General features: G+C 32.6%; 1 protein-coding gene across 1 annotated transcript in view; it reads left to right on the top strand.

The window, feature by feature from the left end:
- Positions 1–16206, top strand: part of LOC137418207 (E3 ubiquitin/ISG15 ligase TRIM25-like) — a 55909-nt gene that overhangs the window by 20084 nt on the left and 19619 nt on the right. The window lies entirely within an intron of this gene.

Genomic DNA, 16206 nt, shown 5'->3' with positions numbered 1-16206 from the left:
ATTTTGGGAGTTTGATCAGAAGGAATTACTGTAAGAAGGGATTCATCCTCGATATATTAGAGATGGTCGGAGATCGAAGAGAGCATAGGGATCAAGAATGGAGGAAATGGGGTAAAAAAAAATCACACAAACAACAGGCATGAAGAACTAATGTAACATGTTAGATGGGGAGTAGTGTAATAATGTTGTTTCTGGGACACCTCCGTTTAACATGGGAAATCCCTATCTAATGTCATTTACCCCCTTGTCTTTTTCAAAAATCATAAACACCTCTATTTCTCCCACCCTCATCTTTATGAACCTTTTGTCTGTAGTACCTATCCTTAATGTTGTTCATTAGACCACTCAAACACTACAAATATTTGTTTTCTCTTATAGACCTATCATCCTTCTTCTACATATCATCTGGCAGATTAATCTTTGACCCACTCAAACATTGACCCATTCACTTCCATATTAATTCTTTCCCTCCCTCATTGCCCCTAAAGACCTCTATTTCTCTCACCCTGTTCTTTACGAACCTTCTAACCTTTTGACATGTTATCCTTATTCATTAGACCACTTAAACACCTGTGATCCTTCTGACCTTATGAACCTTTTAACCTTTTACTCTTAATATCATCTGGTGAATATAACCCACTCAAACAACGACCCTACAAATATTTGTTTATGCGTGGGAAATAATTTAATTCTCTTGCCACTCTCTTCACCATCTAATATATTAACAAAAAATATGTTTGAGTTTGGTTCTTTATTAAGATATTTTAACTGAGCTAAGATAAAATGGTAAACCTCCCTCAATGTTCTTATTTGAGCGCCTCCAGTGCCACATACCATTTTTAAATTAAAGTATATATTTTCCTGACAACCATCAAAGTTTTCCGTCCACTCAAAAATATTTCCATCTTTTTTACCCAATTCACCGGTATTTAAATTAATTCTCTTATTTGTTTTGTGAACTTTTTTACCAGTTGCCTTTTCAATTATACCTATTTGATATTTTTCACATTCATTATGTTTTCCATTTATATACCAAGGTTGATTACACCTCCACTCTTTAGTCTGGTTGATACTTGGTTCTATCATTTATATAATAGTAAAAAAGGCGGCGTTAGCCCGTTAAAATCCCCAACCCCCCCCCCCCCCTTTTTTAACTTATCACTTATATATATCTTATCACTTATATATATCTTATCACTTATGTATATCTTATCACTTATATATATCTTATCACTTATATATATCTTATCACTTATATACTTATATAACCATAAGGGAGACTATCAATTCCATTTTCTAAAATAAACCTCTTATCATCAAAAGCCCCCAATGCTTTCTTATTTATCTCTTCTGAATATAATTGATGTTTATAACTTCTTATTCCATTAATCTTTCTAAACTCTTCTTTCTTTGTTGTTAAACAGTTATAATAATCCTTAAAGTTTATTGTTTCTTTAATAACATTTTTCTTTACACCTTTTAACTTCTTATCAGTCTTTTCAACGTTATTCACAATGTATTTATAAGCATAAGCCTTTGACCTCAATCCCACAAATTCACTCATAACATTTCCTCCTAATTCATCCTTGAACTTTCCAATCACCTTTTTATTTTTAGAAGAGAACAACTCACTCTCTGGACTGTAATTACTCGTGTCATAGATATTAATGTCTCTTTTCATGTCTGAATAAACATCGTTGGTATTAATTTTCAAAATAAAACTATCTGTATCCATATAAAGTAGATTAACATCATTTTGATATTTCTTCCTCAAGTTATTATAAAAGTAATCATACATTAATGACTTTGATAAATCAAGAATTGTTGTTCCAATATAAATAGGTTTGTTCATTTCAATACTCTCTTTAATCAAATGGATCGCACAAAAGTTCTCAGTAAAGACCTCAGCTCGAGTAAAACTCGGTCTATTAATTAATTTTGATGCTTGTTCCCAAGATGTTGATAGTCTGATATTTTGTCTTTTCCTCACATTCTCCATAGTCTTACCAAAGACCGCATTATTCATTAATTTATAAAAGTCTTTCTCAAAATCTGTTTTTGACTCTGTTCTTCTTTGTGTATTAAAATCAATGTACCCCTTTAACCAATGACTTTGATTGAACTTTAGAACCCTATGGATCTTCTCTACTCTTAGACCTTTTGATAAATATTGTCGCAAATTTCTTTGGTGTAGAACATAATTTTTCTTGTTATATAATGTAGTAAGTAATTTTTCTGTTGATTCACCTATATCAAACGATCGTTGATAATCACTCAACCATTCTTTCTTTGGACTTTCTTTCTCACAAGCAAATGGGAGATCTTTGTGTAGGTTATGGAGTTCCTCTGGATATTTTAAATCAATTTCAAAATAATAACCAACTTTTTCTTCATCCAATTCTTTTTGTGTAGAGATACATACATCTTGTAAAACGTTTTTGTAGTCTTTTTCCTTTACCCATCTAAGTTTTCCATAAGGAAGAGCCTGAGACATTGCCCAGCCATACAGGTTGTTCGCGTCATAGTACATCAAGTAAGAACTCTCTTTCGTTGGATCATAATTTGGAAGATATTTGTTATTTGCTTTTGCGTATCTACTCGAGCAGACTTGTGAAATTCCACCTCTTTTTGCCTTTTCAATCATCAAAAGCATATCAACATCGATTATCAAATCCAAATCTTGTTTTGTCATTTTCAACATCGCACTCCAGGCCAATCCAGGTGCTGTGTAGTAGTGAGCAGGATCCAATCCATATCCAGTGCGACAAACAGATCTAAAGGCTTCAAATACATCGGCCAATAAAAGCACATCAGTTTTGAGATACAAATCGTGATACTCGCCAAGATTCTTGATGTTATATTTTTCCCAAACATTTTGTGCGTGTACATAATCTTTATCAGATATATGACTATTATTTAATTTGTTATAGAAATTTTCTTTTGAAGGAAGTTGTGTTTCATTGAATCTCTCAAATGAGTCCATATAGTCATAGGGGTAAATTCCCTTTTGTGTTAGAAAATCTTTATCTAAAAAATACTCTGAAAGACATGGAAACTCTTTTAGATTTTGAACCAAGTTAACCAATGGACTTGCCATGAATTTAAATGTATCAAGAAATCTGATATGAGTAATAGGAGATGTGTGAATTGTTTTTGTGAATGAAATGTATTTCTGATCCGTGTTTGGAATTGCTGAGATACTTCCAGAAGTCTTTGAGAGTTCCTTGATAAATAGATGTGTATCATAATGAGCGTTGTTATGAAGAAAGACAGGAATGAAAGAGGGGAGTTGATAATTAATATTACAACTTTGATGAGCCGGACCTCTATATTTACCAGTGAGATGACAATGGTCTCTAACCTTTAGACCTTTACCAATTTTCTCCTCACAAATATGACAGACATTGTTTTTTATAAATTCCCTTTTTTCTTTACTTGTTAAGGACATTGGTTTATTGGTTTCTCTCATTATCTTGGTTAATCGAACACAGTCTTTTTCTAGTCGTTTTACAAACTCCTCTGGGGTATTTGAGCCTCTATACATCTCTAACTTGTTATATTTATCACCAACGGATGATTTGATATAATAACAAAAACCACAAGGAGTATGTTTTTGATATTTATTTGTGTATGATTCTTTTGGATCTTGAGAAGCAGTATCAATTTTTTCTAAAATACTTTCAAAATCAGCATATATAACAAATGGATGTTTGATCTTTTTATTTTCATCTTTGAATGTGATCTTTGAGCCTTCTTTAGGCATATTGATTACCGTTGATTTATGTTCGCCACAATAATTTGAATGTTTATCTAATCTTTCTTGTGAATTGAAGAAGTTAAGACAACGCAAACAAATATATATTTTATTTGTTCTCTTACAGACTTGTGGTTTTATTAATTTAGCAATATCTTTGATGTATGTATAATGTGAATTTTCGTCTGAATTAAAATATAGAAGATTAATATGAGTTTGTTTACAATTGTCAGAAAGCTTTAAAACCTGAATGTTGTTTGTTTCTGTTAGACCATAAACATTAACTGATAAATTATTCATCTTTTCAAATTTAGGAATATCATTTAAAGTCATCGGAAACTTTAGATCTTTCGTATTTAATGTATTCTCATATTTTTTATAATGAGATACTCTTTCATCATGAAAATGTGGAGGATGTAAGTGTGCTAAAATAGACCAGAGAAAACATTTATTGTCTTTATTTTTGATATTGATAACTGCTTTTCTATTTTTGATAACACTGGGTAAATCAATGTAAGAAGAAGCTTTTAGAGGATCTGATTTAAGAATATGAATGTCTATGTAAATAATTTTTCCTATATTGAATCCACTTCCTACGATTGAATTATCCACATCTTGCTCTTGTTTAATAAGTTCATCATAGACTCCTGATGTTTTAAAATCTTGATATGAAGATATAAAGTGTGGCTCAGTTCTCATGTATGGTGCATCTATAACTCCTTCATCCTTTGTCATTTCTAATTTTACTCCCATATAAAATTTAAGTGGTTTCATTTCCTTTAGTGTTTTTTCAATCAACGTTTGAACAGCAGGTTTAACTATTTCTACAGCATCAACTATAGACTCTGGTTCAGGAGGTTTGAAGTTAAAGACTCTTATTTTAATATGTCCTTTGAATGCTCCATCAGAGTTTTTAGTTGTGATAAAATTTGATAAATGTAGATTTGTTTTAAGATGTATTTTGAAGCCTTTCTTGAGGATATTTTTATTACATGTAGAACAGTGTTTTGTTTCAGGTGGAAGAGGGGAAAGTTTGTTTAAAATGTTGTATGTATGTTTTGCGGTGAGAATATGTTGTTTATAATATTTTACTTCCTTCTCGCAAGTATCACAATAAACCATATTTATAGCGTGAGAAAACGTGGTGTTTTATATATATCACTGTGCTTAAAATAAAACACTTTTGAGCTTTACAGCTCCGTTTTATATATATCGCTGTGCTTAAACTAAAACACTTTTTCACTCAGAATCATCTAAGTCATAACTATCACATGAATACTCAGAATCATACTCAGAGTCATCAATAAAGCTACTCTCATAACTATCATTTGAGCACAAACTATTAGTATCATAACTATCATCTGTGTTCAATGAAATACTATCATCACCATCGTCCAAGTTCAATGAAATACTATCATCACTATCGTCTGAGTTCAATGAAATAGTAAAATCTTCACTGCTGTATTGACTCATATTTAATTAGCAAGAAAAATATTCCCATCAATATCTATATACTTTCTTTCATTAACAGATTCAATCTCTACAATTTTTATATCAAAAGTTATCTTTAAATAATCTCTAACTATCATAGAACGAAATGACATTTCACCAGAAATATTAACATCATTCATTTTACTTAGATCTACACCCTTTGGATTATTAAAGAAAATACAAATGTCTCCTCTAGAATTATTAATGGTCTTATCATTCTTTTTCAAAGTATCGTGGTCAATCACTTTTTCAAGCTTTGAATAAATTGCCAGGAGTAGAGGAGAAACTTTTGTTAGATTTACTTTAATGGATGTCTTTCCAGGTATAGTTAGAGCTCTTCCTTTAAATGAAATAGAGGGGCTCATGTTATTTTCCATAACTGGTTTTACCCAAAAATTTCCATATTTATCTTTGTTCAATTTAACATCTTTGACATATTTTTCTATATCTTCCACCGAAGTAGAGATTGATTGAAATTTGTCTTTTGTGCTTTGAAACATTGTATTTATTAATGAATAAACTTGCGTTTAGTTTAAGTAAAAATTTACCACATAAATATGATAAGTTCTGAAGGATATTTAGAATTTCCAGACTCTCCATATGATAAATTAGAGAATTGTCCGGCTTGTGATAGAGTGGGGCTTAATGATGAGGATTCATATAAACAATGTATTTTCTGTGATTTAATTTTAATTAATGATAATAAGAAATATAAAAAAATATATAACTCTTTTAAATTAGAACCAAAAATGAATTACTTTACAAGATTAATAAGAGAGATGAATGTTAAGTATTGTGATGATAATACACCATTTCTTTCAAGGGAAGAGACTAATTGTATTGAGGAAATGTATAAGGGTTTAATGATATTTATTATTCAAAATAATTTTAATGGAAATGTTAATACAAGATACTATATAAATAAAATAATGGATTATTTTGAAATTAAACCCGAACTCAGGATAAAATATAGAGTTTCTCAAATAGCTCAAAAAAAGTTGGATAACTTGTTTTCCAAATATATAAATGAATGATTTTTTACCCGTTTGGGAAAATAAGATAAAATTTAATAACCATAAAAACATTCCAAATTCATTGAGATGTCTAATAGTTGGTTCAAGCGGATGTGGAAAAACCTGTTTACTTTTAAAGATGCTCCTTGGTTCTAATTTTTTAGATTATGATAATTTAATAATTTTTACAAAGTCAAGTTTTCAACCCGAGTATCAACTACTCTCACAGGGTTTTAATGCGGGTCTTAAAAAGGAAGACATTATCGGTTTATTTAAACTTCAAAACAAACTAAATGATTATAATATTGATGATATAATACAATTATTTTGTGATACACAGAAATCAAAATCGAAACCCATAACTTGTATTCTCAGTGATAATACGGATGATATACCTTCACCTCAAGATTTAGATAAATCAAAAAAGAACCTTGTCATCTTTGATGATTGTGTTAATGAGAGAAACCAAACAGTAATGGATAGCTACTATACAAGAGGGAGACATTCTTCTTGTAATTGTATATATCTTAGTCAATCATATTTTCAACTCCCTCGACGCTCAATAAGAAACAATGCCAATACTTTTATTTTATTTAAGTTAAATTCAATAGATGTAAATAATTTTTGGAGAGATAATTGCTCTACGTTATGTAGTAAAAAAGAATTTGAAAATTATATGAAACACACGATTGGAAAATATAAATATATTGTTGTGAAACAAGATGAGATACTAAATGATATTTTTCAATAAATAAATACAGAAAATGAATACTGAAGAAAGAGAAAGAAAGTTTAAGGAACATCAACAATTAGTTTCAAAAGTTGTTAAACAACAGGAAGAGATAAAGAAGAAACGGAGACAGAAACTAACTGGTGAAGAAGCCTTTGAAAGAAAACAAGAGAAATTCTTTAAACCACTTTTGAAAACTCAACACCCTACAGTTCCCACGGTAGAATTTACTCCGAAAAAACTTCAAATGCTCAAAGATTTTAGTCAGATAACAAAACAAGAACTTGGTGAATTAGAATATGATGACGAGGGATTATTTCGGAAACTTGAGGAGGTAAATCAACCCCCTAATTATGTTGTGGAAGCTCTTCAAAACAATGAATATTCGGCGGGTTCAAAAACCAGAGCAGGTCTCATTCCAACAGAAGAACCAGCAGTGTTTCATCTTGTGGAAGAAAAGGTATTGATATTTAATGATGAATTGATGTTCTTGAGTTCTACTCAACCAAATGTTAAATTAACTCCAAGATTAATGTTTCTTCTAACAAACCCCGGATTCAGCGGTTCAAAATATTTTGAGGAACCACTTGATATGGAAAGAGAGGAAGATAGGGTATATATTGAGTTGCTAAATGCACTTGATTATGGAGTTTCTGTTGCTGGTAAAAGTAAGAAGAATGAGAAGGAGAAACATATTATTGATGCTTTAAGTAAGCTTGGTTCGGGTGTTAGTTTTCTTCCAAATGACCCATCACAATTAGTTAATAGGCTATTATTGTTGTTAGGTAGTAAGAAGGCTGGAAACAACAATTGTTTTAATGAATCCTCAGCCATTTTAGATCAGTTGATGAACATGAAAATAATTAATAAATGTCAATACAAAGATATTTTATTAGATATTAAATAAGATGAGAAGCACAATTCTTAGTTTTAATTTCACAACGAGCGATTACACAGCTTCATTCCCTTACCCACTACAACTTGACCCCCTTACCTCATATGAGGCATCTTTGTTGTCAATGGAAACTTACAATACCCTTTTTAATATCACAGAGAAAAACAACAAGTTTAGTTATAATCCAGGAAGTGGATATAAAACTATAACCGTTTCACCTGGAGCTTACGAGATTTCTCAAATATCTTCAGAAGTCTCTCGCCTTATGAAAGAAAAAGGTGATGAACCAAAAAATATTGTAATAGATATTCAAAAACACACTTCAAAATCAACTATTAAACTTAAAAATAATTATAAAGTTGATTTCACGATTGAAAATTCGTTTAGAGAGCTATTGGGTTTCTCTTCAAAAAAGATTGAAAATAACGGGACGTTTTACAGTGATAATGTTATCCAAATATCCTCCGGTATAAATTCAGTATTAATTCATTGTGATTTGATTGATGGTGCTTATAACGATGGAATAAGAACAAATACAATATTTTCATTCAGTGCATACTCAACCCCGATTGGTTATAAATTTAATATGGAACCAAAAAATCTTGTCTATTTACCTGTGTCAGGAAAAACCATATACAGAGTAAATTTTAGGATAACCGACCAAGATAATCGTATGATATCCTTTAATGATGAAATTATATCCATCAGAATTCACCTACGTGAAGTTTTTCAATAAATAAATAATGGTTATTGTGAGAAAACACGAGTTGGGAAAATATAAAATAATTACAGGGGAGGGCATGTTCCTTTCACCAGACTATACAAGGTATGTGGGTAGAGGATACTATAAACCTAAGAGACAACGAGGTGTAGGTCATCAATTTCGAAATAAAGGAGATGGGATAATTGATACTCTAATGGGTATTGGTTCAACCATCCTTAAACATAAAGACCTAATTGGTTCAACTGCTTCTGCCGTGGGCTCCGTTGCGGGTGCTATAAAGAGTATAAAAGATGCTCAAAAGGAGTCTCATAAATTACAAGCAATCAAAGAAATAAAAAAAGGTAAAACTCAACTATCTTCACAAGAACGACAAAAAATCATTAAAATACTTGGGTCAGGGTTTCAACAATTTTAATGCTATATAAATACAAGTATGGAAGCGATTGATAGTATCTATGATTTGGATGATACGATTATCATTTCAAACTCCACTAAAAAGGAAGACTATTTTAAGGTAAATGCTATAACAGGAACAGACTGGAATTCAAACGGAACAAAAAGTTTTGAAATAAATAATCAACAAACTTACTTGAATATAGCTGATAGTTTCTTGCTGTGTAAATTTAAATTCACTAAGGCTGCGAATAATACTAATGCTACACTCGTAAATGATTTCTTCTGGAAAATGTTTGACAGTGTCCGCCTGTATATTGGAACACAAGAGGTTGAAGCGGTTGATTATGTCTCTGCTACATCTGAAATGATGAAATTTACACTATATTCGTTTAGTGATAGAATGGGTAAGGGAGCTGTTGAAGGTTTTATTCCTGATATGTCAACGGGTACAAACGCAGACCCTGGTTATAGTCAAAGGAAGTCAATGTATAATGATGAAACAAAAGCAGTGAATAGTTTTACCGTAGCAGTACCTCTTAAAGGTATATTTGGATTTTGCGATTATGATAAAGTTTTGTATGGTCTTAAAATTAGATTTCAACTACAAAGGAATGATAATGTAAATAGGTTGCTTTTTGGGGATGAAAATGCTTTTGGAGACAACAATAAATTTGTTATTAATGATTTGTGTTGGTATATCAGTGAATATACTCCTAATCTTAAAACGGAAGAGATGTTAAATAGAAGACTTAACTCAAAGAAACCGCTAAATGTATCATACCTTAAAAGAAGATGTCAACACGTTAAACTGGAACACACTACCTACACTTGGAATTTGGGTGTTCTTCAAGGAAAGCCACGATACCTCTGGCTCATTTTTAAAAAACCAGATGGAGAGGACGGTACTAATAAGAATAATGCGCTGAGTGATAATGCTAAGGTGAAACAACTTCGGGTTTCTCTTGATGGCACATTTTATCCGCGAGATAGATTGGAAATTGATTGGGAAAAAAATGATTATGCGGAAGCCTACAAGTCCTACCAAAAGGTGTGTGAAAGTAATGGTAATAATGATCCTATTTTGGATATGGTTGCATTTAAAGGTTTATATACAATCTACGCAATTGACCTGAGTTCTCAAAAGGAAACTATAAAGTCTAATCGAGTGGATACTTCTCTATACATTGAAAGAGGGGAGAGTGAAGAGGTTAATGCATATTGTTTGCTTTTGGAGGAAACAGAATTACAGATTAATACAGATAATGGTGTTATGATTAATATCACATAGGTTTTTTCTCATAAATAAATGGTTGGGGTATATGTTAATCAAATCAATCTTAATAAATTAACATCTTGTATTCAAAATCAAAAGCCTTGTATTATTAATGTTAATACAATTCAAAGAAAAGGAGCTGTAAGAATTGATGTTTTACTCACACACACACAAGTAAAAACACTAAATGATGTTGGATCACTTAAAATTAAAATGACGAAACCTATGTTAAAGAAATATTCAATAGATGAGTCAAGAGGAGGATTTCTCCCGTTTCTAATTCCTTTATTTGCTGGTTTAAGTGCGGCGGGAGCATTGACTGGTGGTATTTCAGCAGCGGTAAAAACTGCTAACGAAAGGAAGGCACAACTAAAAGCTCAAAAAGAATTGGAAAGACATAACAAGGAGTTGGAGAAACAAATTAGTGGAAGTGGTGTAATTGTAGATTTTGCTCAAAAACTTGAAAGTCTACCTGATAAAGCTAGATTGTTGGTTGGAGATATGCTTTCCTCTATCGCTCAAGCGGGTGTTAAACTAACTAAACGGGGTAATGGATTGTATCTTTCTCATAAATAAATGGATAAATGGTTTAAACAATTTGGAAAGAATACAACGTCAAATATAGAACTAGCCAAGTATTGTAAAACACTAAAAATTGATAATGTGGTTATTTGTATGAGAGATGAATTAACACATATAAATAAGAATACAAAGAATATTATTATGAATTTAGACACACAGAATGGTTCTCATTGGGTTTGTATTCATAATAGTCAGGATAAATATTATTTTGATAGTTATGGTATGCCACCACCTGTTGAAGTAATACAATTCTTACAGAATGGTGTTTATCAAACATTCCAAGTTCAAGAAATTAATTCTAAATGTTGTGGCCAATTATGTTTATATGTATTATTTCAACTCAACAATAATGAAAATTTTTATGATATCATTTTTTATCTAATATAAATGACCTATGTTGGAAAAGATGGTTCTATCTTTGGAAAATCCTCTCAGGATATTGATTTATCAAATTATTATACAAAGGCACAGGCTGAACGACAAAAATATAGTGTAAGTAAAAATATTAATATGAAGAATACTTATAAATTAATCAATTATCCAAACCCTACAGATGCGAATGACTTGATTAGATTCAGTGATTTATCACAATATATATCTTTAAAGAAAACAGCACGTTTTGTGAAACAAGTAAAATTTACAACCACAACACCTGGTTATACTGACCATACACCTTTCCTCATTGAATTTAACTACCTGCTTACAATTAAATTTTATAAAGAAGGACATTTAGTTAATATGCGAATTAATAAATGGGGGTATGATATGCCTGATTTAGGGTATAATTGGTCTTTTTCAATAAACATAGAAGACCTACATGATTTAAATCAGTCTCGTAAAGAAGAATATTATCCACTTGGTGAAGATAAGGATTTATGTGGAAGTACAATTAGTAAACAACAAATACGTGATTTTAAGAAAATAAAAATATATGATAGTATAGCGATGGTTCGCATGACAAAGAAGGAAGGTAATGAGATAAGGATAGAAAGCCGAGGAATACAAACCGATTTGGTAGTGGGAAGATGGGGTGGTATTACCTGTCATAATATTAATCTCACATATATTTCTGATACATAAATGGCAGGAAGAAGACTACAAGAGAATTATAATTTTTGTATTCAAGGATACCTACAAGAAAAGGGTGCTCGGTATTACATACCTTATGATTTGGAGCATATACATGGGAATTTTGTCATAAAAAACTGGCCTTATACTGATATTGTTAAACCCACAAATAGAGACTTGTTTAAAATATTAAATAAAAATGAACTTCTCAAAGTTATGAAATATAAAACTCTTTTAGAAATCGTCAACAAATCTTATTGGTATCCTATTATGAGAAAAATAATTATAGATACAAGAATATCTCAAAATCCAGATGAGTATATGTATAATATTCTTTGGGGTTCAAACTCAAGGGTAGCAAGGGATGAGGAAGGAGTTGAAGAAGAGAAGGAGGAAAGAGAGAAAAAGGAGAAGGAGGAAAGGGAGAGGGAGGAGAAGGAGGAGAGGGAGAAAAAGGAGGAGAAGGAGGAGAGGGAGAAAAAGGAGGAGAAGGAGGAAAGGGAGAAAAGGGAGAAGGAGGAAAGGGAGAAAAGGGAGAAAAAGGAGAAGGAGGAGAGGGAGAAAATGGAGGAGGAGGAGAGGGAGCAAAGAGAGAGGGAGGAAAAATATAAAAAGATGGAAATCACTGAGATTCATAAAAGATTGAGTGTATTAAAGCAAATAAATCAATCTCAACGCACCGAAGAGGAAATTAAAGAATTAACAACTCTTATGAAGATAATGGTTTCAAAAATAAGAACGTCAATGTCTTCAATTTCAGAGATTTAAACGAGAAAGTGGTGAAGAAGAAGAAGAAGAAGAAGGAAAAGATTATGTGATTGATGATGTTGGTGTCATTGACTTTAGTTAGTTTTTATTTGTAAATAAATGGAGGAGAGAGTGAAGGCATTCCTTAGGATTCTTTATGTTTTAAAAATAAAGATTGAAATGTATATGTTGAAAACCAAAAAGGTTTTGATACTCTGTCGGAATTTTTCTGATAAATAAATATGAGTTATTGTCTCAAATGTAAAAAGAAAACTAAATCTAAAAATATCTCTTATGTTAAAGCTAAAAATAATAGAGTTTATCAAAAAGGAATATGTCAAGTATGTGGCTCTAAAAAGTGCCAATTCATCTCTCCTAAAAGAGGAGGAGACATACAAAAGTTTCTGTCAGGAAGTAAATTTACAACAACTGGAATTCCAGGGGAATTACACCTTCCAGGGTATTCTTTCTGTGGTCCAGGAACAAACTTGGATAAAAGATTAGATGAGGCTGACAATCCTAAACCTTGGTCTAAACCTACAAATAGGGTTGACGAAGTGTGTATGAAGCATGATATTGCTTATGGGAAAACCACTACGTTGACTGAAAAACATAAAGCCGACAGCGAAATGTTGTATAATTTGTCTTTGATACAAAATCCAACGTTGAGAGAGAAAGTTGATAGGTTTATTGTGAGAAATTTGATAAATGCTAAATTGAAACTTGGTCTTGGTTATTCCTCAAAAAACTATTAGGCTCTAATGATGCCATCAAGACTGAGGAGCTTTTGGCTGAAGAATTACACAAACCTATAATCACAAAGTTTAAAAGAAGGAAGGTTTATTCTAAATACACTGACCACATATGGTCCGCTGATTTAATTGAATTGAATAATGACAGGGGATACAGGTATGCTTTAACCGTTATTGATTTGAGGAGTAGATTTGCCTGGGTTGTCCCTTTAAAAAATAAAAGGGGTGATACTTTAATGTTAGCCTTTAAGCTAATATTTGATCGGGATAAAAGGAAACCAAAGAAGTTATGGACTGATGAGGGAACAGAGTTCTATAACAAAATATTCATGAAATTTCTTAAGGGGAAGGGTATTAAATTATACAGCACCTTTAATGAAGGAAAGGCAGTTGTTATTGAGCGTTTTAATCGTACTTTAAAAGAGAAATTATATAAAAAATTCACACAACTCGGTTCTCAAAAATGGGTGTATTTAATTCAGGATATTGTAGATAATTACAATAATACAGTTCATTCATCAACACAATCAAAACCATCAGAAACATTTACAAAATTAGAATATGAAAAGGAGATTAATTTGAGAAAGCCCAAGTTTAAAGTTGGTGATATTGTAAGAATATACAAATGGAAAAGTCATTTTGAGAAAGGTTATACACAAAAATGGACTCGTGAATTATTTAAAATCATTGATGTAATGGATACAGTCCCTTGGACCTACAAATTATATGATTTAAATGGAGAAGAAATCTTGGGTTCATTTTACTCACAAGAATTACAAAAAACACAAGTAAGCAGCTAATACCCTTGAAAATAATAAATAAATAAATAAAATGTAATGGGGATACGTTTTTAAATCTGTGAACCCCAAACACAGAATCCCACAACTTTTTAGTTGGGGCTTAACTTTTGTGTGTGTATAATGGGGATACGTTTTTAAATCTGTGAACCCCAAACACAGAATCCCACAACTTTTTAGTTGGGGCTTAACTTTTGTGTGTGTATAATGGGGATACGTTTTTAAATCTGTGAACCCCAAACACAGAATCCCACAACTTTTTAGTTGGGGCTTAACTTTTGTGTGTGTATAATGGGGATACGTTTTTAAATCTGTGAACCCCAAACACAGAACCCCACAACTTTTTAGTTGGGGCTTAACTTTTGTGTGTGTATAATGGGGATACGTTTTTAAATCTGTGAACCCCAAACACAGAATCCCACAACTTTTTAGTTGGGGCTTAACTTTTGTGTGTGTGTGTATGTGCGAGTGAGTCATAATAATATACAAACCCTAACCCAACCCAAGCCCTAACCCAACCCCATCCCTAACCCAAACCCATCCCTAACCCAACCCATCCCTAACCCAACCCCATCCCTAACCCAACCCCATCCCTAACCCAACCCCATCCCTAACCCAACCCCATCCCTAACCCAACCCCATCCCTAACCCAACCCCAACCCTAACCCAACCCCATCCCTAACCCAACCCCATCCCTAACCCAACCCATCCCTAACCCTCACATTCAAAATCCCAACCCTAACCCAATCCCATCCCTAACCCAACCCCAACCCTAACCCTCACATTCAAAATCCCAACCCTAACCCAACCCATCCCTAACCCAACCCCATCCCTAACCCAACCCCATCCCTAACCCAACCCCAACCCTAACCCTCACATTCAAAATCCCAACCCTAACCCAACCCCATCCCTAACCCTCACATTCAAAATCCCACCCAAACCCTAACATAATCTTTCTTTTCTTCTTTTTTAAATACGTATTTCTTTTTTTTTTTTCCTCTTCTTCCAATTCTGTCTTTCAAGGCTTTTAAGTTTGAAGAAGTAGAAATGGGAAGAAAGAATTTTCCAGCATTTTCTTCCTCGAACTTTCTTGATATTGCTTAAATCAAGCGTCATTAAATAAAGAACATTGTTCATTGCTTTAGAATCCAAAGAGTCTCCAAGAGGAACCCCACAGGTAGAGTCTCCAAAATAAAACCAACTTTCCAAGTTCCCAAGGCATAACCACATTCCTGTTGAGCCTCCAAGATAGGTATCACATTCCGAGTTATCAAAACAAAACCCCCATTCAGAGTCTCCAAAACGAAACCAGTTTTCAAAGTCTCCAAGGTAAAACTCTTTTCCTAATTTTATGAAATTTAGTGAGTCTCCAAGGTAGGCTCCACAGTTAGAACCATCTAGGCAGACCTCATAATTAGTTTTTCCCAAATTTAGTGAGTCTCCAAGGTAGGCTCCACAGTTAGAACCATCTAGGCAAACCTCATAATTTGTTTTTCCCAAATTTAGTGAGTCTCCAAGGTAGGCTCCACAGTTAGAACCATCTAGGCAAACCTCATAATTTGTTTTTCCCAAATTTAGTGAGTCTCCAAGGTAGGCTCCACAGTTAGAACCATCTAGGCAAACCTCATAATTTGTTTTTCCCAAATTTAGTGAGTCTCCAAGGTAGGCTCCACAGTTAGAACCATCTAGGCAGACCTCATAATTTGTTTTTCCCAAATTTAGTGAGTCTCCAAGGTAGGCTCCACAGTTAGAACCATCTAGGCAAACCTCATAATTTGTTTTTCCCAAATTTAGTGAGTCTCCAAGGTAGGCTCCACAGTTAGAACCATCTAGGCAGACCTCATAATTTGTTTTTCCCAAATTTAGTGAGTCTCCAAGGTAGGCTCCACAGTTAGAACCATCTAGGCAAACCTCATAATTTGTTTTTCCCAAATTTAGTGAGTCTCCAAGGTAGGCTCCACAGTTAGAACCATCTAGGCAGACC

Source organism: Myxine glutinosa, chromosome 1 (assembly GCF_964187855.1).
Source record: "Myxine glutinosa chromosome 1, kmMyxGlut1.1, whole genome shotgun sequence".
NCBI classification, from domain to species: Eukaryota; Metazoa; Chordata; class Myxini; order Myxiniformes; family Myxinidae; genus Myxine; species Myxine glutinosa.
This window is presented reverse-complemented; position numbering and strand designations above follow the sequence as displayed.